Source organism: Hemicordylus capensis, chromosome 3 (genome assembly GCF_027244095.1).
Source record: "Hemicordylus capensis ecotype Gifberg chromosome 3, rHemCap1.1.pri, whole genome shotgun sequence".
NCBI lineage: Eukaryota > Metazoa > Chordata > Lepidosauria > Squamata > Cordylidae > Hemicordylus > Hemicordylus capensis.
This window is the reverse complement of record NC_069659.1, coordinates 162533282-162551810: the sequence shown is the minus strand read 5'-3', so window position 1 is coordinate 162551810 and position 18529 is coordinate 162533282.

The following is an 18529-nucleotide window of genomic DNA, read 5'->3' as shown; positions in this document are numbered from 1 at the left end:
GGCAACCGCCACATTTGAACCATCAAACTGGCTTGAATTGAACTGGATTTGGTTTCAGCTTGGTTTGAACTCGAATCACTTTTGCACATCCCTACCCACCTCCAATTGAAATCTGAAATGTGTCCCATAGTATACTTTAAGGCTAATATCTCCTCTGAAACATCCTTTGAAATCAATCGGGCTTCCGTTAGATGGCTAATGAAGGGTAGAAATTGAATACAGTATATGTTTATTTCTGGTAATTAAAAATGGCATTTGTTCCTTTTCTTTTCTCTCTTTTTTTCACAAATTGTGCATAATTTATAGCTATTGAATTATTCTGCAATATACTGCTAATATCTCATATTTCTACTAATATACTCTTCCCCTGTATTTCATGTTCTTGCTCTGAGTCAACATTAATATAATTAACATAATTGAGTCAAATGATTAATATAATATTTGAGTCAATGTAATAGAATAATAATTATAATATACATTTTGAATTCAATGTCATACCTAATCCAAAGCATTTGCAACTGGGCCAATATTAGGTTAGATATAAAGGTTTGTATAATCTCAAAGACACCACTATTGTTTCTTGCCTACTTATCATTCACTCTTCAGCACACAAAATGCACTGACTAATATCCTGACTAAGGCTGTGGCAGTGCACCAAGAAGACCTGTACACACTGTGGTGAGTTTTCTTAGCTTTGCAGCACAGAGTGCACAGGGTGGAGATGATTTTTGCTGCTCTCTGTTTCTCCTGAACATGCTCAGCACCCTCCAGAAATATGTCCCTGGGGTCAGGCAGCCTTCAGATACATATTTTTTGGAGAGCAAAGGGTAGTACCAGGGGAAGCAGAGTGTGACAAATCTCACACATCACACCATGTGCTTCATGCTGCAGAGAACTGGAATCTCTCCACAGTGTGGGTATGTCTTCTTGGTGCACTGCTGCTGCCATAGTCAGTAGCAGTGTTACATCCTTTTTATTATTAGGACCAGGAGAGACTTTACTTTCAGTCTTGAATCTCAGGACAATATGTCACTTCAGTGAGGCTGCAATGGCAGAATCCCTGGCAACCTGACAAAAGCTAATGAAATTTTCAAAGCTACAAAGCTCTATTTAGAACTTGTGGGAAGTGACAGGACTGTTGACAGAATCATAGCAGGTGTATCTAAGTAAACTTGATGAGAAAAAACAAAAGATGTCTCTTCTGCTGCTGAAATAACTAAAAGGCAAACTATTAAAAACATGATCTTGCTTATTTAAAAACTAAGCAATTTCATCCAGCATACAAAGTGTCTGCTTGTGAAAGAAATGGCATATGCAGCAAAGTGAAAACTTTTTGAAGGTCAGAGGAAAAGCCTTTCACATTAAACATTTAAAAGTCTGTCAGGCTTGAAGAGTAAACATACAAATATAGATGGCATTCTGTCTCGTACAGTGTAAATGCCTCCAATCTGAGACATTTAGATAAACCAGTGGCCTCCAGAAGAGAACAAAGCTAAAAGGTAATCCTGCAGATATGAAAAAGATTAAACATGAAATTCACATTAACAAGAAGAGTTATTTATTTTATTTATCAAATTTGTATACCGCCCCAAACTTCTGTCTCTGGGTGGTTTACAACAACATTAAACAAGGGGTTTTGGGGTGTTTTTTTTTTTTTTTTTTTTACAAAAGTGAAAATCTTAAAGCAATTTAAAATCACAGTTAAACTAAAAAGCTTGGGTGAAAAAATAGAAGTCTTTGTTAGAAGTTGTCAGAGATGAGGAGGCTTTTTTCCCAATGAGTGCATTCCAGAGTCTCAGGGCAGCAAGAGAGGCCCATCCCTGCATGGCCACCAGATGGGCTGGTGGCAGCTGCAGACAGACCTCTCCAGATGATCTCAATGGGTGATGGGGCTCATGGTGAAGAAGCTGTTCTCTTAAGTACCCAGGGCCTGAGCCATTTAGGGCTTTATAGGTTATAACCAGCACCTTGTATTTTGCCTGGAAAAGTATCGGTAGCCAGTGTAACTCTTTTAGTATAGTAGTAATATGGTCTCTTAGAGATGATCCAGAGACCAACCTGGCCACCACATTCTGTATCAACTGCAGTTTCCGGACTACGTACAAAGGCAGTCCCATGCAGAGCACATTGCAGTAGTCAAGTCTGAAGGTAACCAGCATATGTACCTCTGTTCTGAGGTCGCTCATCTCAAGAAACAGATGCAGCTGATGTATAAGTGAAGTCTTTTAAATTCCTATGTCACTGCTTGGATACTGCTCTGCCCCACACCGATGGAAGAGTGGGGAATGTGTGCTAGCTCTATGCTGATGCCATGCTATTACAAATATTACTGTTGCTACCATCACTGTTGCTAGCAAACCTAGAGAGCCTTCATGGCACCTAAGGATTATGTCCACATTGCTCCTACCTTGCTCCCATTGGGAATTAATGGAGCAGGGTTGCTGGAGTGATGACACAATCCTTAGGAGCCATGGAGACTCTCCACATTCATTAGCAGTGACAATAGGATTTGGAACAGCCCAGAGTCAGCACACATTCCCTGATCTTACACTGGCAAGGCACTGCACAGTATCTACACCATTGTAAGACCTGGGGGCCAGTGGCAGCCCCCTAAGTGTGGCATCAACCCTAAGTTTGGGTTGCTGCCCCCCGCTTAGGGGGCTGCCAATGGCCCCCAGGCCTTACAATGGTGCAGATACTGTGCAGTGCCTTGCCAATGAAAGAATAGGGAATGTGAACTTGGACTTACTGTTTATTGGGCCTAGGCGAAGCTTTGGGCAAAGCTAAATACATGGCACACAGTCCTCCTGGCACCGTGCAGAGATGACCATTCTCACTGTGCCTTGTTTTGCCCATTCTAGGGGGCTCTTTAAGGGAACCAGAGCCCTCTTGAGTCCCTGCACCATCTAGGAAGGCATGCCCAGAGCACAGCTCTTAGAAAGAGGGCTCCATCTCTCTTAAAAGGCCCTCCCAGCACTTAGAACAGCACATTACTGTGTGGACAACAGCAATGTAGGAAGATTTCATTCATTCATTCATTCATCTATCATATTTTTATACCACCTGATGTGTGCATCCCTAGGCGGTGTACAGAAATTAAAACACAACAAATATAATAGAGTAAAAACGGTTAAATGTTTTTTAAAATGGATATGGCTCTCACACTGAAGGTTGTGGGTTTTTTTTGGGTTTTTTTGCCAAAGTGGCCCCTGCTTGAAAAACCATGAAGATCACTGATCTAAGCCATTATCCTCCCAACTCAAGTAAATGATTTCAATTTTAAGTTCATGTCTTTAATATATTGCCCTGAAAGGCCATCTTGGTTTCTAGCAAAGACTACCCTCCAATGAGCAAGGCAGACTTTTCTACTGCTGAATAGCTCTTACAGTTAGGAAATTCTTCCTATTGTCTATAGTCTAAAACTGCTTCCTTGTCATTTTATCCCATTGATTCTAGACTTGCTCTCAAGAACAACAGAGAACAAACTTGCACCGTCTTCTATATGGCCTTTCAGATATTTGAAGACAGTGGTCCTATATCTCTTTAGTCTTCTCTTCTTCTGGCTAAGAATACCCAGCTCCTTTAACGGTGCCTCATAGGGCTCTGTTTTAAGACTTCTATTCATTGTTGCCCTCCTCTGAACCTGTTCCTGTTTATCAGTGACCTCCTTAAAATGAAGTGCTCAGAGCTTAACATTGTATACCAGAAACATCTAACAAATAAGTTGTTTTATTAATATATTTATTAATTATTGTTGTTGTTGTTTACACAGTCAGACAGGTGTTATTGACTGGTTTGTTTTATCCAAACATTGAGTCCTTCTCAAGGACTTGGGATGGCTGTTTTTTATTATCAGTATTGTTGCTGTTGTTATTATAGATATTGTCGCAGAATATACGAGACTGTTCCCAGTAAAGCTGCTTTTTGTAATTGGCTGGTGGTGATTTCTGTGGCCCCTATGGTGTTAAAGTGCTCTTCAAGGTGTTTTGGAATTGCACCTAGGGTGCCAATTACTACTGGGATTATTTTGGTCTTCTTCTGCCACAGCCTTTCAATTTGTAGATCTTTGTATTTGGTGATTTTTTCTATTTCTTTTTCTTCTATTCTGCTATCCCCTGGTATTGCTATGTCGATTATTTTGACTTGTTTTTCTTTCTTCGTGACTACAGTTATATCTGGTGTATTGTGTGGCAGGTGTTTGTCTGTTTGTAGTTGGGAGTCCCATAATATTTTTACATCTTCATTTTCTACCACTTTTTCAATTTTATGGTCCCACCAAATTTTGGCTATAGGTAGCTTGTATTTTTTGCAGATGTTCCAGTGTATCATCCCTGCTACCTTGTCATGCCTTTGTTTGTAGTCAGTCTGTGTGATCTTTTTACAACAGCTGATTAGGTGGTCCACTGTTTCATCTGCTTCTTTACAAAGGCAGCACTCGCTGTTTGTTGTTGATTTTTCTAGTTTTGCTCTTATTACATTTGTTCTTAGTGCCTGTTCTTGTGCAGCCAATATTAAACCCTCTGTTTCTTTCTTCAAGTTGCCATTCTTAAGCCATTGCCAGGTCTTGGTGATGTTTGATTTTCCAGTTTTGTTGTTGATGTTTTATGTCCCACCTTTCTAGCCATACAGCCTCTCAATCAGTTTACAATTTTTAAAGCAATTTAAAACAGCAGCCTAAAACATCTAGTTCCCTCTCTGGCATCTCCAAGATAGAACTGAGAGAGACTAGGTTGCCTGCAACCTTGGAGGAGCCACTGCCAGCCTGTGTAGACAATACTGAGCTGGATGGACCAACAGTCCATCTCAATATATGGCAGCTTCCTATGTTGCTGTCATAACAGCAAACAAAAGAAAATTAGAACAGCACAGTATTTGTGCAATACTTGTATAATTCCATAAACCCACAATCATCCTTGCAGAAAAATTCTGTGCCAGGCCAGCTGAAGTTACTAGACCATCTTCAGAGGCAGCCCCATGTAAAATACATTACAGTAGTCAAACCAGAATGTAACCAATACATGGGCAACATGTCAGATTGCTTTCTCTGGTAAGGCTGCAGCTGACGAACTAGCCAAGGCTAGTAAAAAAGTTTCAGAACAGTGAAACTATCACTTCTAATTCCACCTTTCCTCCAAGGAGCTCAGAGCACTGTACATAATCTCCCAGCACACACTAAGGCAATTCTCATGACCAATACTGGGGTGAGGAAGACAGGGTTCAACCTACCTTCCCTCAAATGAATGATCTTTTGTGTCTTCAGTGCAAGCTATGCACCCACACAGAGGTGCCCTTACCCCTGGACTTCCAGGGGCCTGAAGTCCAGGGCCTCCACAGCCCCTGGGATCTCCCAAATCTTTTTTTTAGTCTGTCCCTGGTGATGCGGTCACCCAGCTGAGCATGATAATGCTTAATTTGAAGGGGAGGGGGGCCTCCAAAGGCCTTTTGGTCTAGGCTCCAAAATTACCTATGCGCACCTCTTCACCACACAATCTGCACTGCTGGGAGCAGTGCGGATCACTATCTGCACTGCTCCCTACAGCACGGATCAACAGAGGCCAGGACTCATTTCCCTGGCCTCTGAATATCCCACATCAGACAGGTGTTCTAGGAGCCTGTCTCTGAGTCTCCTCAGGCTTCATGCACAGGATCATGGCTGCTGGGTTAAGGGTGCACTGGTTGGGTTGGGCAGGAGCATCAGGATCCACTAGCCTAGGCTCGGCTGCTGGTAAGAATAGCCTTACTATTTTCACTGACATCAAACCTGCAGCATAGGTAAGACTAAAAGATAGTGACTGGCCCAAGGTTACACAAGGTTCCATGGCTAGCAGATGGGGGACCCCACTGGGGGTGGGGATGGAGACTGTCAGTGTCTGAATATTCTATTATTGTCTGCTGCCTGGCAGTCTTCTTCATTTTGTATTTAAAAGTATATGTAGAGTCCAGTTTACACCACGAAATAATACTCTTTAGATGGAACTGATATCTTGCTTAGAAAGCTTGACTCCTTTAGCAATGGCTCCACTGTGTGGCTCAGTAAGAAAGTGCTTTAGAAAAAAGAAAATTAGCCATGATCCAAATTTAAAAGTAGTCTTTAACATTTTTAGATGCAGAAGCCACCTTTTACCTCAACCTGCATCATGGATGTACTTTCACTATTTTACTCCGTGTAATAATATTTCTCCTCTCTCTAGGGCAGTGATTCTTAATGTGGAGCCTGCCAGATGTTGCTCAGCTACAACTCCCAGCATCCCCAACCACAATTTATTGTGGCTGGGGATGCTGGGAGTTGTAGACCAGCAACATCTGACAGACCCCACATTAAGAACCACCATTCTAGGGTAGTCAGATGCAAAACAGGACAATTTCCTACCTCTATATTCAGGGATTGTGGCAACTTCCTGTGCAGGGTTGAGAAAAGCTATACCTGCTGAAACTCTTAGTCAGCTGTTAGAGAAAAAGGAACTTGTATCCTCTGTTTTTCTCCTTTCTTCTCAAAAGATTTGTCAGACCCTGAAAAACCTGACACAAATAAATTGGAGATCAGTGGCCTATGCATCCACCTCTGGGTGGCAGGTTTTCTCTTTTTTAAAAAAGGGGGTCAGAAGACTGCCCCACACTGGAACCAAGAGAATGAAAATGTGAAGTTCAATTTTTCCTTTCTGCAGTAGTTCCAATATGGGGCAATTTTTTCTTCTGGGATCCAGAAAAGCAATCTCAGGGGTAGGATCATATGCTCTCACTAGCTAAATATAACCTTTTGGAGGATACATCAGTGGCAACAGAGAAGACAAATATGTTGACACAATACTGCCTAGTGAAATTGTGGATCGATTTCCAGGTTGGGGCTCTACAATGAATCAAAGGGCAAGCCTTATAGGTTTTGAGGGGACACACTATAATACCTTCCAGAGAGGAATGAAATCAGGCATAGGCAACCCTGGCTCTTCAGGTGTTGAACTACAATTCCCATGATTTATTGAGTCAAGATTGCCTAGCCCTGAGCAAGATGAATGCTCTCTTCTCCATCTAGCCAAGGGAGAAACCATGGAACCCAAAGATGACAGTCCATTTTTGTTCATATCTTTTAAACTTTTGGGAATTCTGGGTCTTGAAAACATATAGACTAAGGGCTCTCCAAGAATCCAGGTTGATCCATTCTTTTTCCCTTGGGTGAATGGATTTGAGCAGGAATGACTAATCTGCCTACTTTCCTTTCACTATCCTTACAACTGTACCAAATTTGGTCCAAATTGGTTCCCACTTGCACCTCAAAAGTTAATAATCTGCCATCTTGAACTGGGGTAGATGACATCACAAACCACACCATTGAGGTGTCCCTGTGTGAAGCTCACTACAACTGCACCAAATTTGGTTCAAATTGGTTAGGCTGTCCACAAGATAGCCTACATGCAGCTCAAATGTTTACACCTCTGCCATCTTGAACTGGGCTGGAAGACATCATCACAAACTATGCCATTGAGGTGTCCCTACAGCTGTAGCAAATTCAGTTCAAATTAGTTATGCAGTTCACAAGTTAGTCCACTTGCACCTCAAACCTTTATATGCTCGCCATCTTAATTGGGGTGGATGAAATTACCACAAACTACACCATTGAGGTGTCTCTTTGTGTGTACCCGATTTTGGTTCATATTGGTCCAGGCATTGTGAAGTTGATTGGGGGTGGGGGGACAGACACATGGAATGCTGGGTAATCTCATAAACCTACTGGAAAGTAGGCTAAAATGCAAGATAGTCTCCTCAGACCTATGAAATGGAGTTATAATAAATAAAATGCAAATAAATGGGTCATATTTTCCTCCGTTTGCAACTTAGCCATGCTTTGCCCTCCTCTTTTACATCCACATTGACATCAGAAGAAATTGCTGTACCCATTAATTCAACAAGTATATCTTCAGCAATCAACATCATATATACCAAATAATTACTAAAAATGTACTTGTTGAATTTCTGCATACAGCTATGTCTGGTGAGATTAATGTGGATATGAAAGAAAGTGTAGCTACAGAGAGGTCAATTTTTAATGAGAAAATATACAATAATGTCTGCAGCACATTATGGTGAGAGGAGGTGGTGGTGAAGATCGAAGTTTTACTTTCTATCCTTTTTAGACAATAATTGGAAATGATGCAATGCAAGCCTTATTGGCCATTTTTCATCAGTTACAATTCAATGAAAAATGTATCCAGTAAAAGATATAATCCAGTATTTTATTTTATTGTATCAAACTATATTGTGAGAGTAGGGGCTTCCCTGAAACCAAGCTACCTTCCCTGTAAATCAGCTACCTTCTGGGTAGCCAGGGCACAGCTTTTATTTTTTTATTTAGAAATGCCCTACATGTCCAAGCTGGTGGGACATGTCCAAAAACCTCACTCACACTATTTACACCATATGTCATCTTTCAGTATGATTCTGTAATTATATGAAATGTTAAGGAGGCCCTGCACATGCTGATTTGTCCCCAGCCCCGCACCCCTCTAGGGATGGCCCTGCTTCTGAATACTTGCAGAGAGTGGTTTTTATTTCAGTACTGAGAGAGACCACATCCAGCCTTCCTTCCATGTTGGGGATCAGGAAGAATAACTTTTAGGATGGAGGACGTAACTTCAGGAGCTCCTTGAGTCCTGGCATGCCTCAATTATCTTAAAACTTTGAGGCAGATTCTTCATTCTTGCACTTTTCTCTATTTCTCTCCACCTATCTTCCTTGCTTCAATGGGACTTACTGGTCTCCTATAGGGAGCAAAGCTGGGAGCACAAATTAGTTTGGTTTGATTTACATCCCTGAGCATGTGCAATCCTATACGCACTTAGTAGGGACAGAGAGTTGAATGCAATGGGGTTTATTTTTAAGTAGACATGCTTTCCTTGCTAGTAAGTCCTTTAGGTTTCAGTGAAATGTACTTACAGCTAAATGTGGTTAAATTTGCTGCCTGAGGCTGCAATTCTCCACACACTTACCTGGGACTTTTACACACAAAAGGCTGTACTGCAAGTTTACTGGGAGGCTTTACTGTGAAACTGAAGTTGTCCCAAAATACCAACGCAATTAGTGAATTTTTTTATGCCAGATATAAATTGGGCTACATTCTAACAAGCAGTGAAAAACCCTAATTGTGTGTGAACTAATCTCTGATAACTCACAGGGACTTCAGGGTAAATCTGGCCAATATATGAACGCAACCCCTCCATTCCAGAGGAGGTGTGTGTTAAAGGGCTTTAAAAGCCTCATGTGAAAAACTTCCTGGAAGCAAACTTTACTGAATTTGTTAGGATCTCTGAGAAAAAAATATATAGCTTCACACTGCATGGCCGAAAGTATCCTTTGTTAATCTGCAGTGAGGGCCCCATTTTAAAATCTCACCCCCAAGCCCACTCCAACCTTGTTACGCCCCTGGAATCTCTATACAAAAATAAAACTTGGACACTTCTCAAACTACCTGCTGGAAGAAAGTCAGTAGGATGCAAATGCAGGGGCGTAACTACTATTAGGCAAGGGGATACAGTTGTCTCGGGGCCCCACTACCTCAAGGGCCCCCCCAGAGGCATGTCACATCACTGCCTGCCCACCCATGTTGCACCCCCTGGATCTTTTAAGTACCTAGAAACACCTTTGTAAGGGAGAGAGGAAGAGTGATAGGATTTCCCATGCAAAAAGCTGGTATTACCAGGTATGTTCCGAATTTCTTCTAAAATTTAAAAAAAACCCAATCTTTCCCTGACTGTATTTTAGTGTAAAAAGTAGTGAATTCAGCTAATTTAAGTGGGGGGGGGAGGAGAAAAGGAAAAGGAATGAGAGAAAGAGCAGAGAGGAAGAGGAAGATAGGTGGTGTGATATGGGCAAAAGGCTGTGTGTGGCTCACCAGAAGTGTATCAGAATCTAATCTGGCCCACCACCAAATTTTAGTTTGACACCCCCGGCATACTGCATTTGCAAGAGATAGAAAATCCAAGCCCCAATATTTATGGGGGGAATTCTTGTTGCACCCCCTGTAATTTCCTGCTGGATCTGCTCCTGTGAACTAGATAATCACCCTATTCATAATGGGGATGTGAGTGTGAGTGCACTATATATTGTGAGAAGTGTGTATGTGTGTGTATATCAGTGAGGGGCCCATTTTAAAATCTTGTCTCTGGGCCCACTCCAACCTTGCTACGCCCCTGTGCAAATGAGTCTTCAAAAACCAAATACAGTGCAGGAGTCATCAAGCACTACAAAGCCAGATTAGTAGGGGATACTCTCAGAAATATGGTGAAGACTATGATGAGACATTTGCACCTGTTCTGAAGCATACTTCAGTAAGAACACTTTTCAGCATAGCAACAGCAAGAAAGATGCGAGTTGATCACCTGGATGTGAAAACTGCATTTCTGCATGGAGAAATGAAGCGAGACATCTACATGGAGCAGCTACCGGGATTTGAAGAACCTGGAAAAGAGAGGCTTGTATGCAAACTCCAGAAAAGCATCTATGGCTTGAAGCAAGTTGCTAGAGCATGGAGTGAGAAGCTGAACCAGATGTTGCTCAAGGAGGGGTTCGCGCAAGGAAAGGCTGACTCCTGCCTATACTCGAGATTCAAAAATGACAGATGGACTTACGTTTTTACTTATGTTGATGATCTGATTATTTGCTATGAAAAGAAAGAAGACAGTCAAGAGATTGTGGAGCACCTGCACAAAGAAGTGCAAGTGGAAGAACTAGGAAGTATGTCCTATTATCTTGGCATTCACATAGCAAGAGAAGAGGATGGAAGTTACTTTCTCAATGAGAAACAGAAAGGATTTTCTAGTATGTCTGAAACTGACAGAAGTGAATGAGGTCAGTACACCAATGGAGACAAGCTTCCTGAAGGAAGATCAGGACAGTGAGTCATTGCCAGACAACAGCAGATACAGAAGAGCAATTGGGGAACTTCTGTACATAACCATCACAAGGCCAGACATAGCTGCAGCTGTGGGAATTCTGAGCAGAAGAGTAAGTACATCAACCAAGAATGACTGGACTGAAGTTAAAAGGCTGGGAAGGTACCTGAAGGATACAGTGCATTTCAAACTCTTTATCCAAGCAAACAGCAACCCCAGATTAGTGGGATACATGGATGCAGTTTGGGATGAGGACAGAACCCTGCTAATTTGGCAAAGAGGCACATTTTAACTGGGTGATTCTATTTATTTAGCAAGGGGAGAGTAACTGGCCCTCTCCACCCCCAGCACAATACCTCCAGTGACTGTTGCTGGTGTCTAGCTCGTGTTTCTTTTTAGATTGTGAACCCTTTGGGGATGGGGATCCATCTTATTTATTATTTCTCTGTGTAAACCACCCTGAGCCATTTCTGGAAGGGAATTATAGAAATTGAATGAATACAATCAATCAATCAATCAAATAAAATAAGTGGAAATCTGCTTTTCTATGGAGGTGGAGCCATCAATTGGACTGGCTGGAAGCAGTCAATTGTTGTGCTTTCATCCACAGAAGCTGAGTACATAACAGCTGGCCAAGCATGTCAAGAAGCCACATGGCTAGACTGTTAGACTTTGGAACTGATGAGCCAAAGCCAGCTGATATGTATGAGGACAACCAAGAGTGCATCCAACTCTCTCTGACTGAAAAGACTATGTCTTGAACAAAGCACATAGAAGCAAAGCACCACTATATCACACATATACTTATATCACACCTTTTCCTCAGGTGCTCAAAGGATGTCACAAGCATTATATCAGTAATCCTTTCAAACCCTCTAAGGTAGCTAAGTTTATTATTATATTGCAGATGACTTGTTGAAGGTGAAAGATATAGCTTGACTAAGTCTCACTACAAACATGTTACGGCTTAAGGAGCTCAATGGCACAGAGCAGCCATGCTTGCGCACAACTGAAGATAGCTGGAACTCCTCAGCCAGCCCCACTGCCAATGGCCATGCAATGCAACACTGGAAAAAGTGGAAGGGAGTGGCGGTGGAGCAAAAGCTTACAATGTCCCTGTCTCTGGGGCAACAGAGTTGCCATCACTGAAGGGATTCCCAGACCAGCACCTCTTGGGAGGGAGGGAATTTCCAGAAGATGTGACTTCTCTTCTCTTGCAAGAGTGTAAGGCCCTGTTGTGGGCAGTGATTATTAGGATAACAGGTTAGAGGTTGGACACTTGCCGGGGGTGGGGCTTGAGCCTGAGAGTCCAGGAGAGAAGCAAAGAATTTTATGGCAGAACAGAAGTCAAGACAGGTGAAATTGGCGGTGAAACCCCCTTGCTCCCATGCCCACAGAATCAAGTATGGAGAGGGAGGGGAACTCTAGAGTCTCAGGGAGGGCTCTCTAATATATTATGTGTAGCACAGCTGATCTCAGGCAACATATATAGAAGAAAATTTAAACCAATAGATATGAACCAGTTTAGTTTAGACTCAGGACAGGGCAGAGGAAATGCCTAGCTGATTGAACTGTTGTGCACTTACCAATATGTTCCACCTTCTAGCATGAACATTACACTAAAAGGTCTAATATTCATATTTTGTTTTTTAGGATTAGGCCAAGACATCTTTCATAATATTTGGGTAAAGGTGCAGCAAACTGTGGAGAATAACCTCACTGAAGACTTATGGCCAGTGTCCATTTTATTTGGGAGGGTTAAAACTCCATTCAAAAGGAGTTTGCTGCACCTTTTACCAAGGCATTATCTAGGGGATAACAACTGCCATAATGACAGATGTTAAGAGTCATGGATGCAAACAGAGAAACACTTATTTTCCTTTTGGCTGCATATTGCTCTAATGAGCAAAGCACTGAGGTTTTCTGCTCATGATCAGAATCAGTGTAGCATCTGTAATCCTGGTAACTAAAGAGTTCCCTACCTTCCTGTGTCTGAGGTTCTAGATAACCAGAGACAGATTTTTGTTTGACATTCCCCTTTAAATAAGGGCCATGCAGTACACAAGCAGGTTCCTGATTCCAAGTTATCAGGCTAAGAAAAGGAACTCCTATCCTTGAGCTCAGGCTTTTGCTGGGCCTCTCTTGAGATCACATTTCTTTGCTCTTGGCAAAGAGCAAAAACACACAACCATGCTGCTAGGCTTGAAGTTTTGAATCCACCTCTTTTGCACTAAGAATTTTGGCCAACACCACCAAGATGAGGAAGTGATATGATTTGTGCTTGTTGTACCATTTTATTTGCCAGCAAACACTGTTCCTTTATTTTTACTGTAATAAAGCTATTTTTAACCACCTTTTTATTATAACATTGGACTGTGCTGGGTTTCCTACCATGTTCACCCTACCTGCTCCCACTCTGGCTAATATACTACACACAGGCTCCAGGGGAGTTTCCCTTAGGCTTTATAGAATATCCTTATTTGCACACCTGAACATTCCTTTGAGTGAGATGTGGAGTTCTAATTTGAGAAACAATAATGTCTAGATATCAGTAAGCATACCAGGACCTCAAGAAGAAAGCTTGTTTCTCCTGCTGTCCTTTCGTAAGAGGCAATCTGAGAATAAATTGAAGGCTGGAACCACAAGCAATTTGTAACACTTCACAGTTACATTAACACATCTAATTGCAACTGACAGGGCAATTAAAGCTGCAAAAAGAAAAAATCTAATATAGATAACAAACATCCTAGTGAAACAAGCAGCATTTGTTCCATTAAGAAAGAAATCACTTTAAAATTCTAATTTGTCAGTGTCTTGTTAAAGAGGCTGTCATCTTACTATGAAAACCAAATTCACTACCAGTCCAGACATCAGTGCACTGATATGTGAGGAAAGAGAGTAGTTTCAGTATTTCAATCTTTCCTCCTTTTCCATGTTGTTTCCAAAAACACATAAAAACTTCCTGTGGTAAGAGGTAGTACTATAGTACCATTAGAATGAATGCTATGCTAACACTCAAGTTAAAAATTCATTCTTGAAATCTATCTGAAGCATGACAAAAGCAGAGTATCAATGCCCAGTATAACTGGATGACACACTACTTCATGTCACTTTACATGGCAAATAAAGTAGATTAAATCCAACAAATGACTGGAAGCTCAAGTAAAGCACTGATACATGTTGTTCAGGAATCAGGCATCTGCAAGTATGGACCCACAAGAAAATGTTGCAGTATATCCTTGGTGTGCACATGCGACTTCTCTGTGTCTTGAGCATGGTGAAAAAACAAAAGTTAGCAATGACAGAGTCCCTACTCTTACTTGGGTCTTACGTCATATGCACATTTTATTTTTCTGATTTCTGTGTTGTGTAGCATAGGAATATAGGAAATCAGATTATTGGTCCATCTAGCTCAGTATTGTCTACACAGACTGACAGCAGCTTCTCCAAGTTTACAGGCAGGAGTCTCAGCCATATCTTTGGGAGATGCCAGAGATGGAACTTGGAATCTTCTGCATGCAAGCATGCAGATGCTCTTACCAGAGCAGCCCCATCCCCTAAAGGGAATATCTTCTGAGTGCTCACAGGTAGTTTCCCATTCAAATGCAAATCAAGGCAGACCCTGCTTAGCAAAGGGGGCATTTCATGCTTGCTATCACAAGACCAGCTCCAGTCAGCAGGGGGCACTTGTGCTCAGTCCCAGCTCCTTTGGATAGGGATAATGCAATAGGTTATATTTAATGGTGGATGTTGTTTGTTTACTGTGTGACTATGTACATTTGTGAACACATACAATGATCAGCAGATTAACGTACTCAGTGTGCAACTTCCCCTCCATTCCTCAAGAGAATTCACATACATGCATATATTTTTATGTCATTGTGTTGGGTTAACCCCCACTAAGAGCTTAAATGTGTCAAATCCCTTTCCCCTCAGAATCACAAAGCTGTTAAGCCACTGGTGAGAAAACTAACGTTTTAGATACCTTTCCTCCTCAGAAGAAGGACATGTGACTGTTATGAGGGAGTATTCTTCAAGCTGAGAAGAATACTCCTCCTCCTCCTCTGGCATTCACTCCCTAAATGCCTGCCTACAGGCAGTAATGGGCTGGATGAGGATTCAATAACAAATTGAAGCTGAATCCAAGCAAGATGGAGGTGCTCATTGTGGGGGGTTGGAATTTAAGGGATGAGTTAGATCTTCCTGTGCTGGATGGGGTTACACTCCCCCAGAACGAACAGGTACGCAGTTTGGGAGTGCTCTTCTATCCAGGCCTCACTATGGTATTTCAGGTGGAGGCTATGGCCAGGAGAGCTATCAGCTTCGGCTGATTCAACAGCTGCGTACATTCCTTGAAGAGAACAATCTCAAAACAGTGGTGCATCAGCTGGTAACCTCCAGGCTCGACCACCGCAATGTGCTCGACATGGGGCTGCCACTGTACATAGTTCAGAAACTTCAGTTAGTTCTAAATACGGCAGCCAGATTGGTCTCTGGGGTAACTGGGAGAGACCATATTATGCCTGTCTTAAAATAGCTGCACTGGCTGCTGATATGCTTCTGGGCGAAATACAAAGTGCTGGTTATTACCTTTAAAGCTCTGAACGGCTTGGGTCCGGGTTACCTTAGAGTGCGCCTTCTTCGGTATGATCCCCATCACTCGTTGAGGTCATCTGGAGAGATCAGTCTCTAGTTACCACCAGTACGTCTGGTGGCGACTCTGAGCTGGGCCTTTTCTGTAGCTGTTCCTGGTCTATGAAATGCACTCCTGGCAGATATCCACAGTTTAGGCTCATTGTCATCCTTTAAGAAAGCCCTAAAAATTTATTTGTTTGGCCTGGCCTTCCAAGGCTTGTAAAATGTTGCTGTTTTCTTAAAAGTATTTGAATTGGTTTTAAATGGTTTTAATTGTTTTTGAATTGTTTTTATATTGTTTTTAGCACTGTGTTTTGAATTGTGTGTTTTTATATCTTTTTAAAAGTTATTGTACACCGCCCAGAGGCTCTGGATGGGGCAGTTTATAAATGTAATAAATAAATAAATCATCATCATAATAAAATACAGACACAGGTTTGTGTCTGTTTCCCATGCATTGCTAATAGCAACGTCAACTGGGTCCAATGGGTTAACTCCGTACCATGCCCCAATCACATCTCATTCCTCACAGCTGCGTTTTGGAAAGAAAAAAAGATGTGGCGAGTTCAAATAATAAAACACCTAAGAAACATCAGCTTGACTATCTGTATAAGGTTGACATGTTCCCAGCATACAACATGAGTCAACAGCTAATCGTCGTTCTTGACCAGATGAAGCTTCCACAGTCCTTACAATTTAGAGTGCATTGCAACAATCCCAAGGCATGAATGACTTTCCAGGGCATGAATTTATTTATCATATTTTTATACTGCCTGATATGTACATCTGTAGGCACTGCACAAAATTTTTAAAAATATTAAAAAGTCACAGATTAAAATCAATGCAACAATAAAAACAATCATTTAACAGTTATTAAAACAAATTATTAAAATTCTAATTAAAAGCCTGCAAGAACATGCGAGTCGAGGGTCTTCCTGAAAACAGAGAAGGAGATGTTTTTATTTCAGCAGGGAGCATATTCCAAAGCCACAGGGCAGCCACTGAGAAAGCCCGGTCCGCCACCAAATGAGCCAGCAACAACCAAAACCGGACCTCTCCAAAAGATCGTAGCAGGTGGCAGGGTTCATGACAAAGAAGGCACTCTTTTAGATACCCTGCGCCCAAGCTGTTAAGGGCTTTATATGTATTAATCAATACTTTTTCTTTCATCCAGAAACATACTGGCAGCCAGTGCAATTCTTTTAAAATCAATGCTATGTGGTCTCTTCGTGTTGTCCCAGAGACCAATCTGGTCGCCGCATTCTGTACCAATTGAAGTTTCTGGACTACATACAAAGGCAGCCCCACATAGAGTGCATTACAGTAGTCAAGCCTGGAGATTAGCAGCATATGTACCAACCTATGTACCACTGCATATGTACCTCCAGAAATGGACATAGTTGATGTATCAGCAAAGCTGATAAAAAACACTCCTGGCCACTGCCTCAACCTGAGAAACCAGGGAGAGCTTTGGGTCCAGGAGCACCCAAGTTATGTACCTGATATTTCAGGGGATTTGTAACCTCATCCAGAATAGGCAGAATGACAAGCAAACTAGCCAAACTGTGTTAATGCGCTTCCAGGCAGACATGACATCACCACACGTGGAGTAAGATGTATGAAGAGAGAGAAATTGTAAATATGGTACTTTGAATTTGTTAAAGCTGTCATATAGGACATCAGGGCAAATGTTTTTTTTTCCTGCTGACCCCTGCTAACTGCGAAGAGGAACCATTCAAATTGGTGGTCTCTTTATATTAAGCAGGAGGAGAACAACTGGCCCCATTCAACCTCAGCACACAGCATTTCTCCAGTGGCTGTTGCTGACATCTATCATCTTTTTAGACTGCATGTCCTTTGGGGATAGGAACCTTGTTTTTTTCTCTCCATATAAACTGCTTTAGGATTTTGTTGTTGTTGAAAAGTGGAATCGTAATTTTAAAAATTGAGTTTAAGCTCCTGAAAGTGATTGAATCAACTGGCATTCTTATTCTTGACCACTTGGTGGCAGCCTAATGACATTTTGGGACAAAAAAAGCCACATAGGCAGCTAGCTCTTTCTGGGTTTGTTTCAAGTAGTTTTAAAGCACCTGCTCCTTGGAAAATACAAAGCCGCTCCTCAGCTGATCCTGTGCACTCAGTCTAAGAAAAAAAGCATGATTATCTAAGATAGCTTAAGAAAGAAAGTGCATAATATGACATTTCAAGGAATGAAGTATAAAGGAATCATATTTTAAGCTTTTGTAACAAAAGGGAGTCGAATTTTGCTCCACTATTGGGAAGTTTCAGTATTCATTACATCACATTTTAAAGAAGCAATTGTGAAACATGGAATTTGTTTATTATAGACATGTATAGGCATTGCTTTACGACAATTTAAATCACACAAGCATACCCTGCAACACTTCACAAGTGAAAATAGGGACGAATGTGTACTTGCAACAACCCTGTTCTCATATCAACAATCTCTGCCTGAGTTCCTCTTTCTTCACTTACTCACTCCTTCCCCTTTGGGGACAGATAAAAGAAAGCCCACATTCTGGTCTTAGGGTCTCTGCTTCATTTCACAATCACAAGACTTACTAGGGGGTTAAGCAACACAAAAATGGTTTTATCCAAAAACCTTGGGTTTAAGATGAGAGTTAGATAGCTTTACATTTTCACTTGTGCTCTAAAAAGCATGGAAATAACAAGTTTAGGTGCCCATCTTAACTTTTGCACCATATAAGCTGTAAGGACTTTTTACAGTCTCCTATAGGACTGTGCACTTTGGTAAACCTTGATTTCCAACATCGGAAATCCCTGCCCCAACCACCAGGAGGAAGCAGAACACAGGGCAAGTAACCTGTGTAGTGTGGTGTCCGCGGCCCTTTAATTGCCCACTCAGCACTGATGCGGGGACAGAGCAATGATTTTCTGGAGGTTCAGGGGGTGGCCAAAGAGTGGCGCAGGACAGCCTGGGAATCCCACATGGCTGTTGGAAGAACACATGGGTGTCTGGGGATGATAGA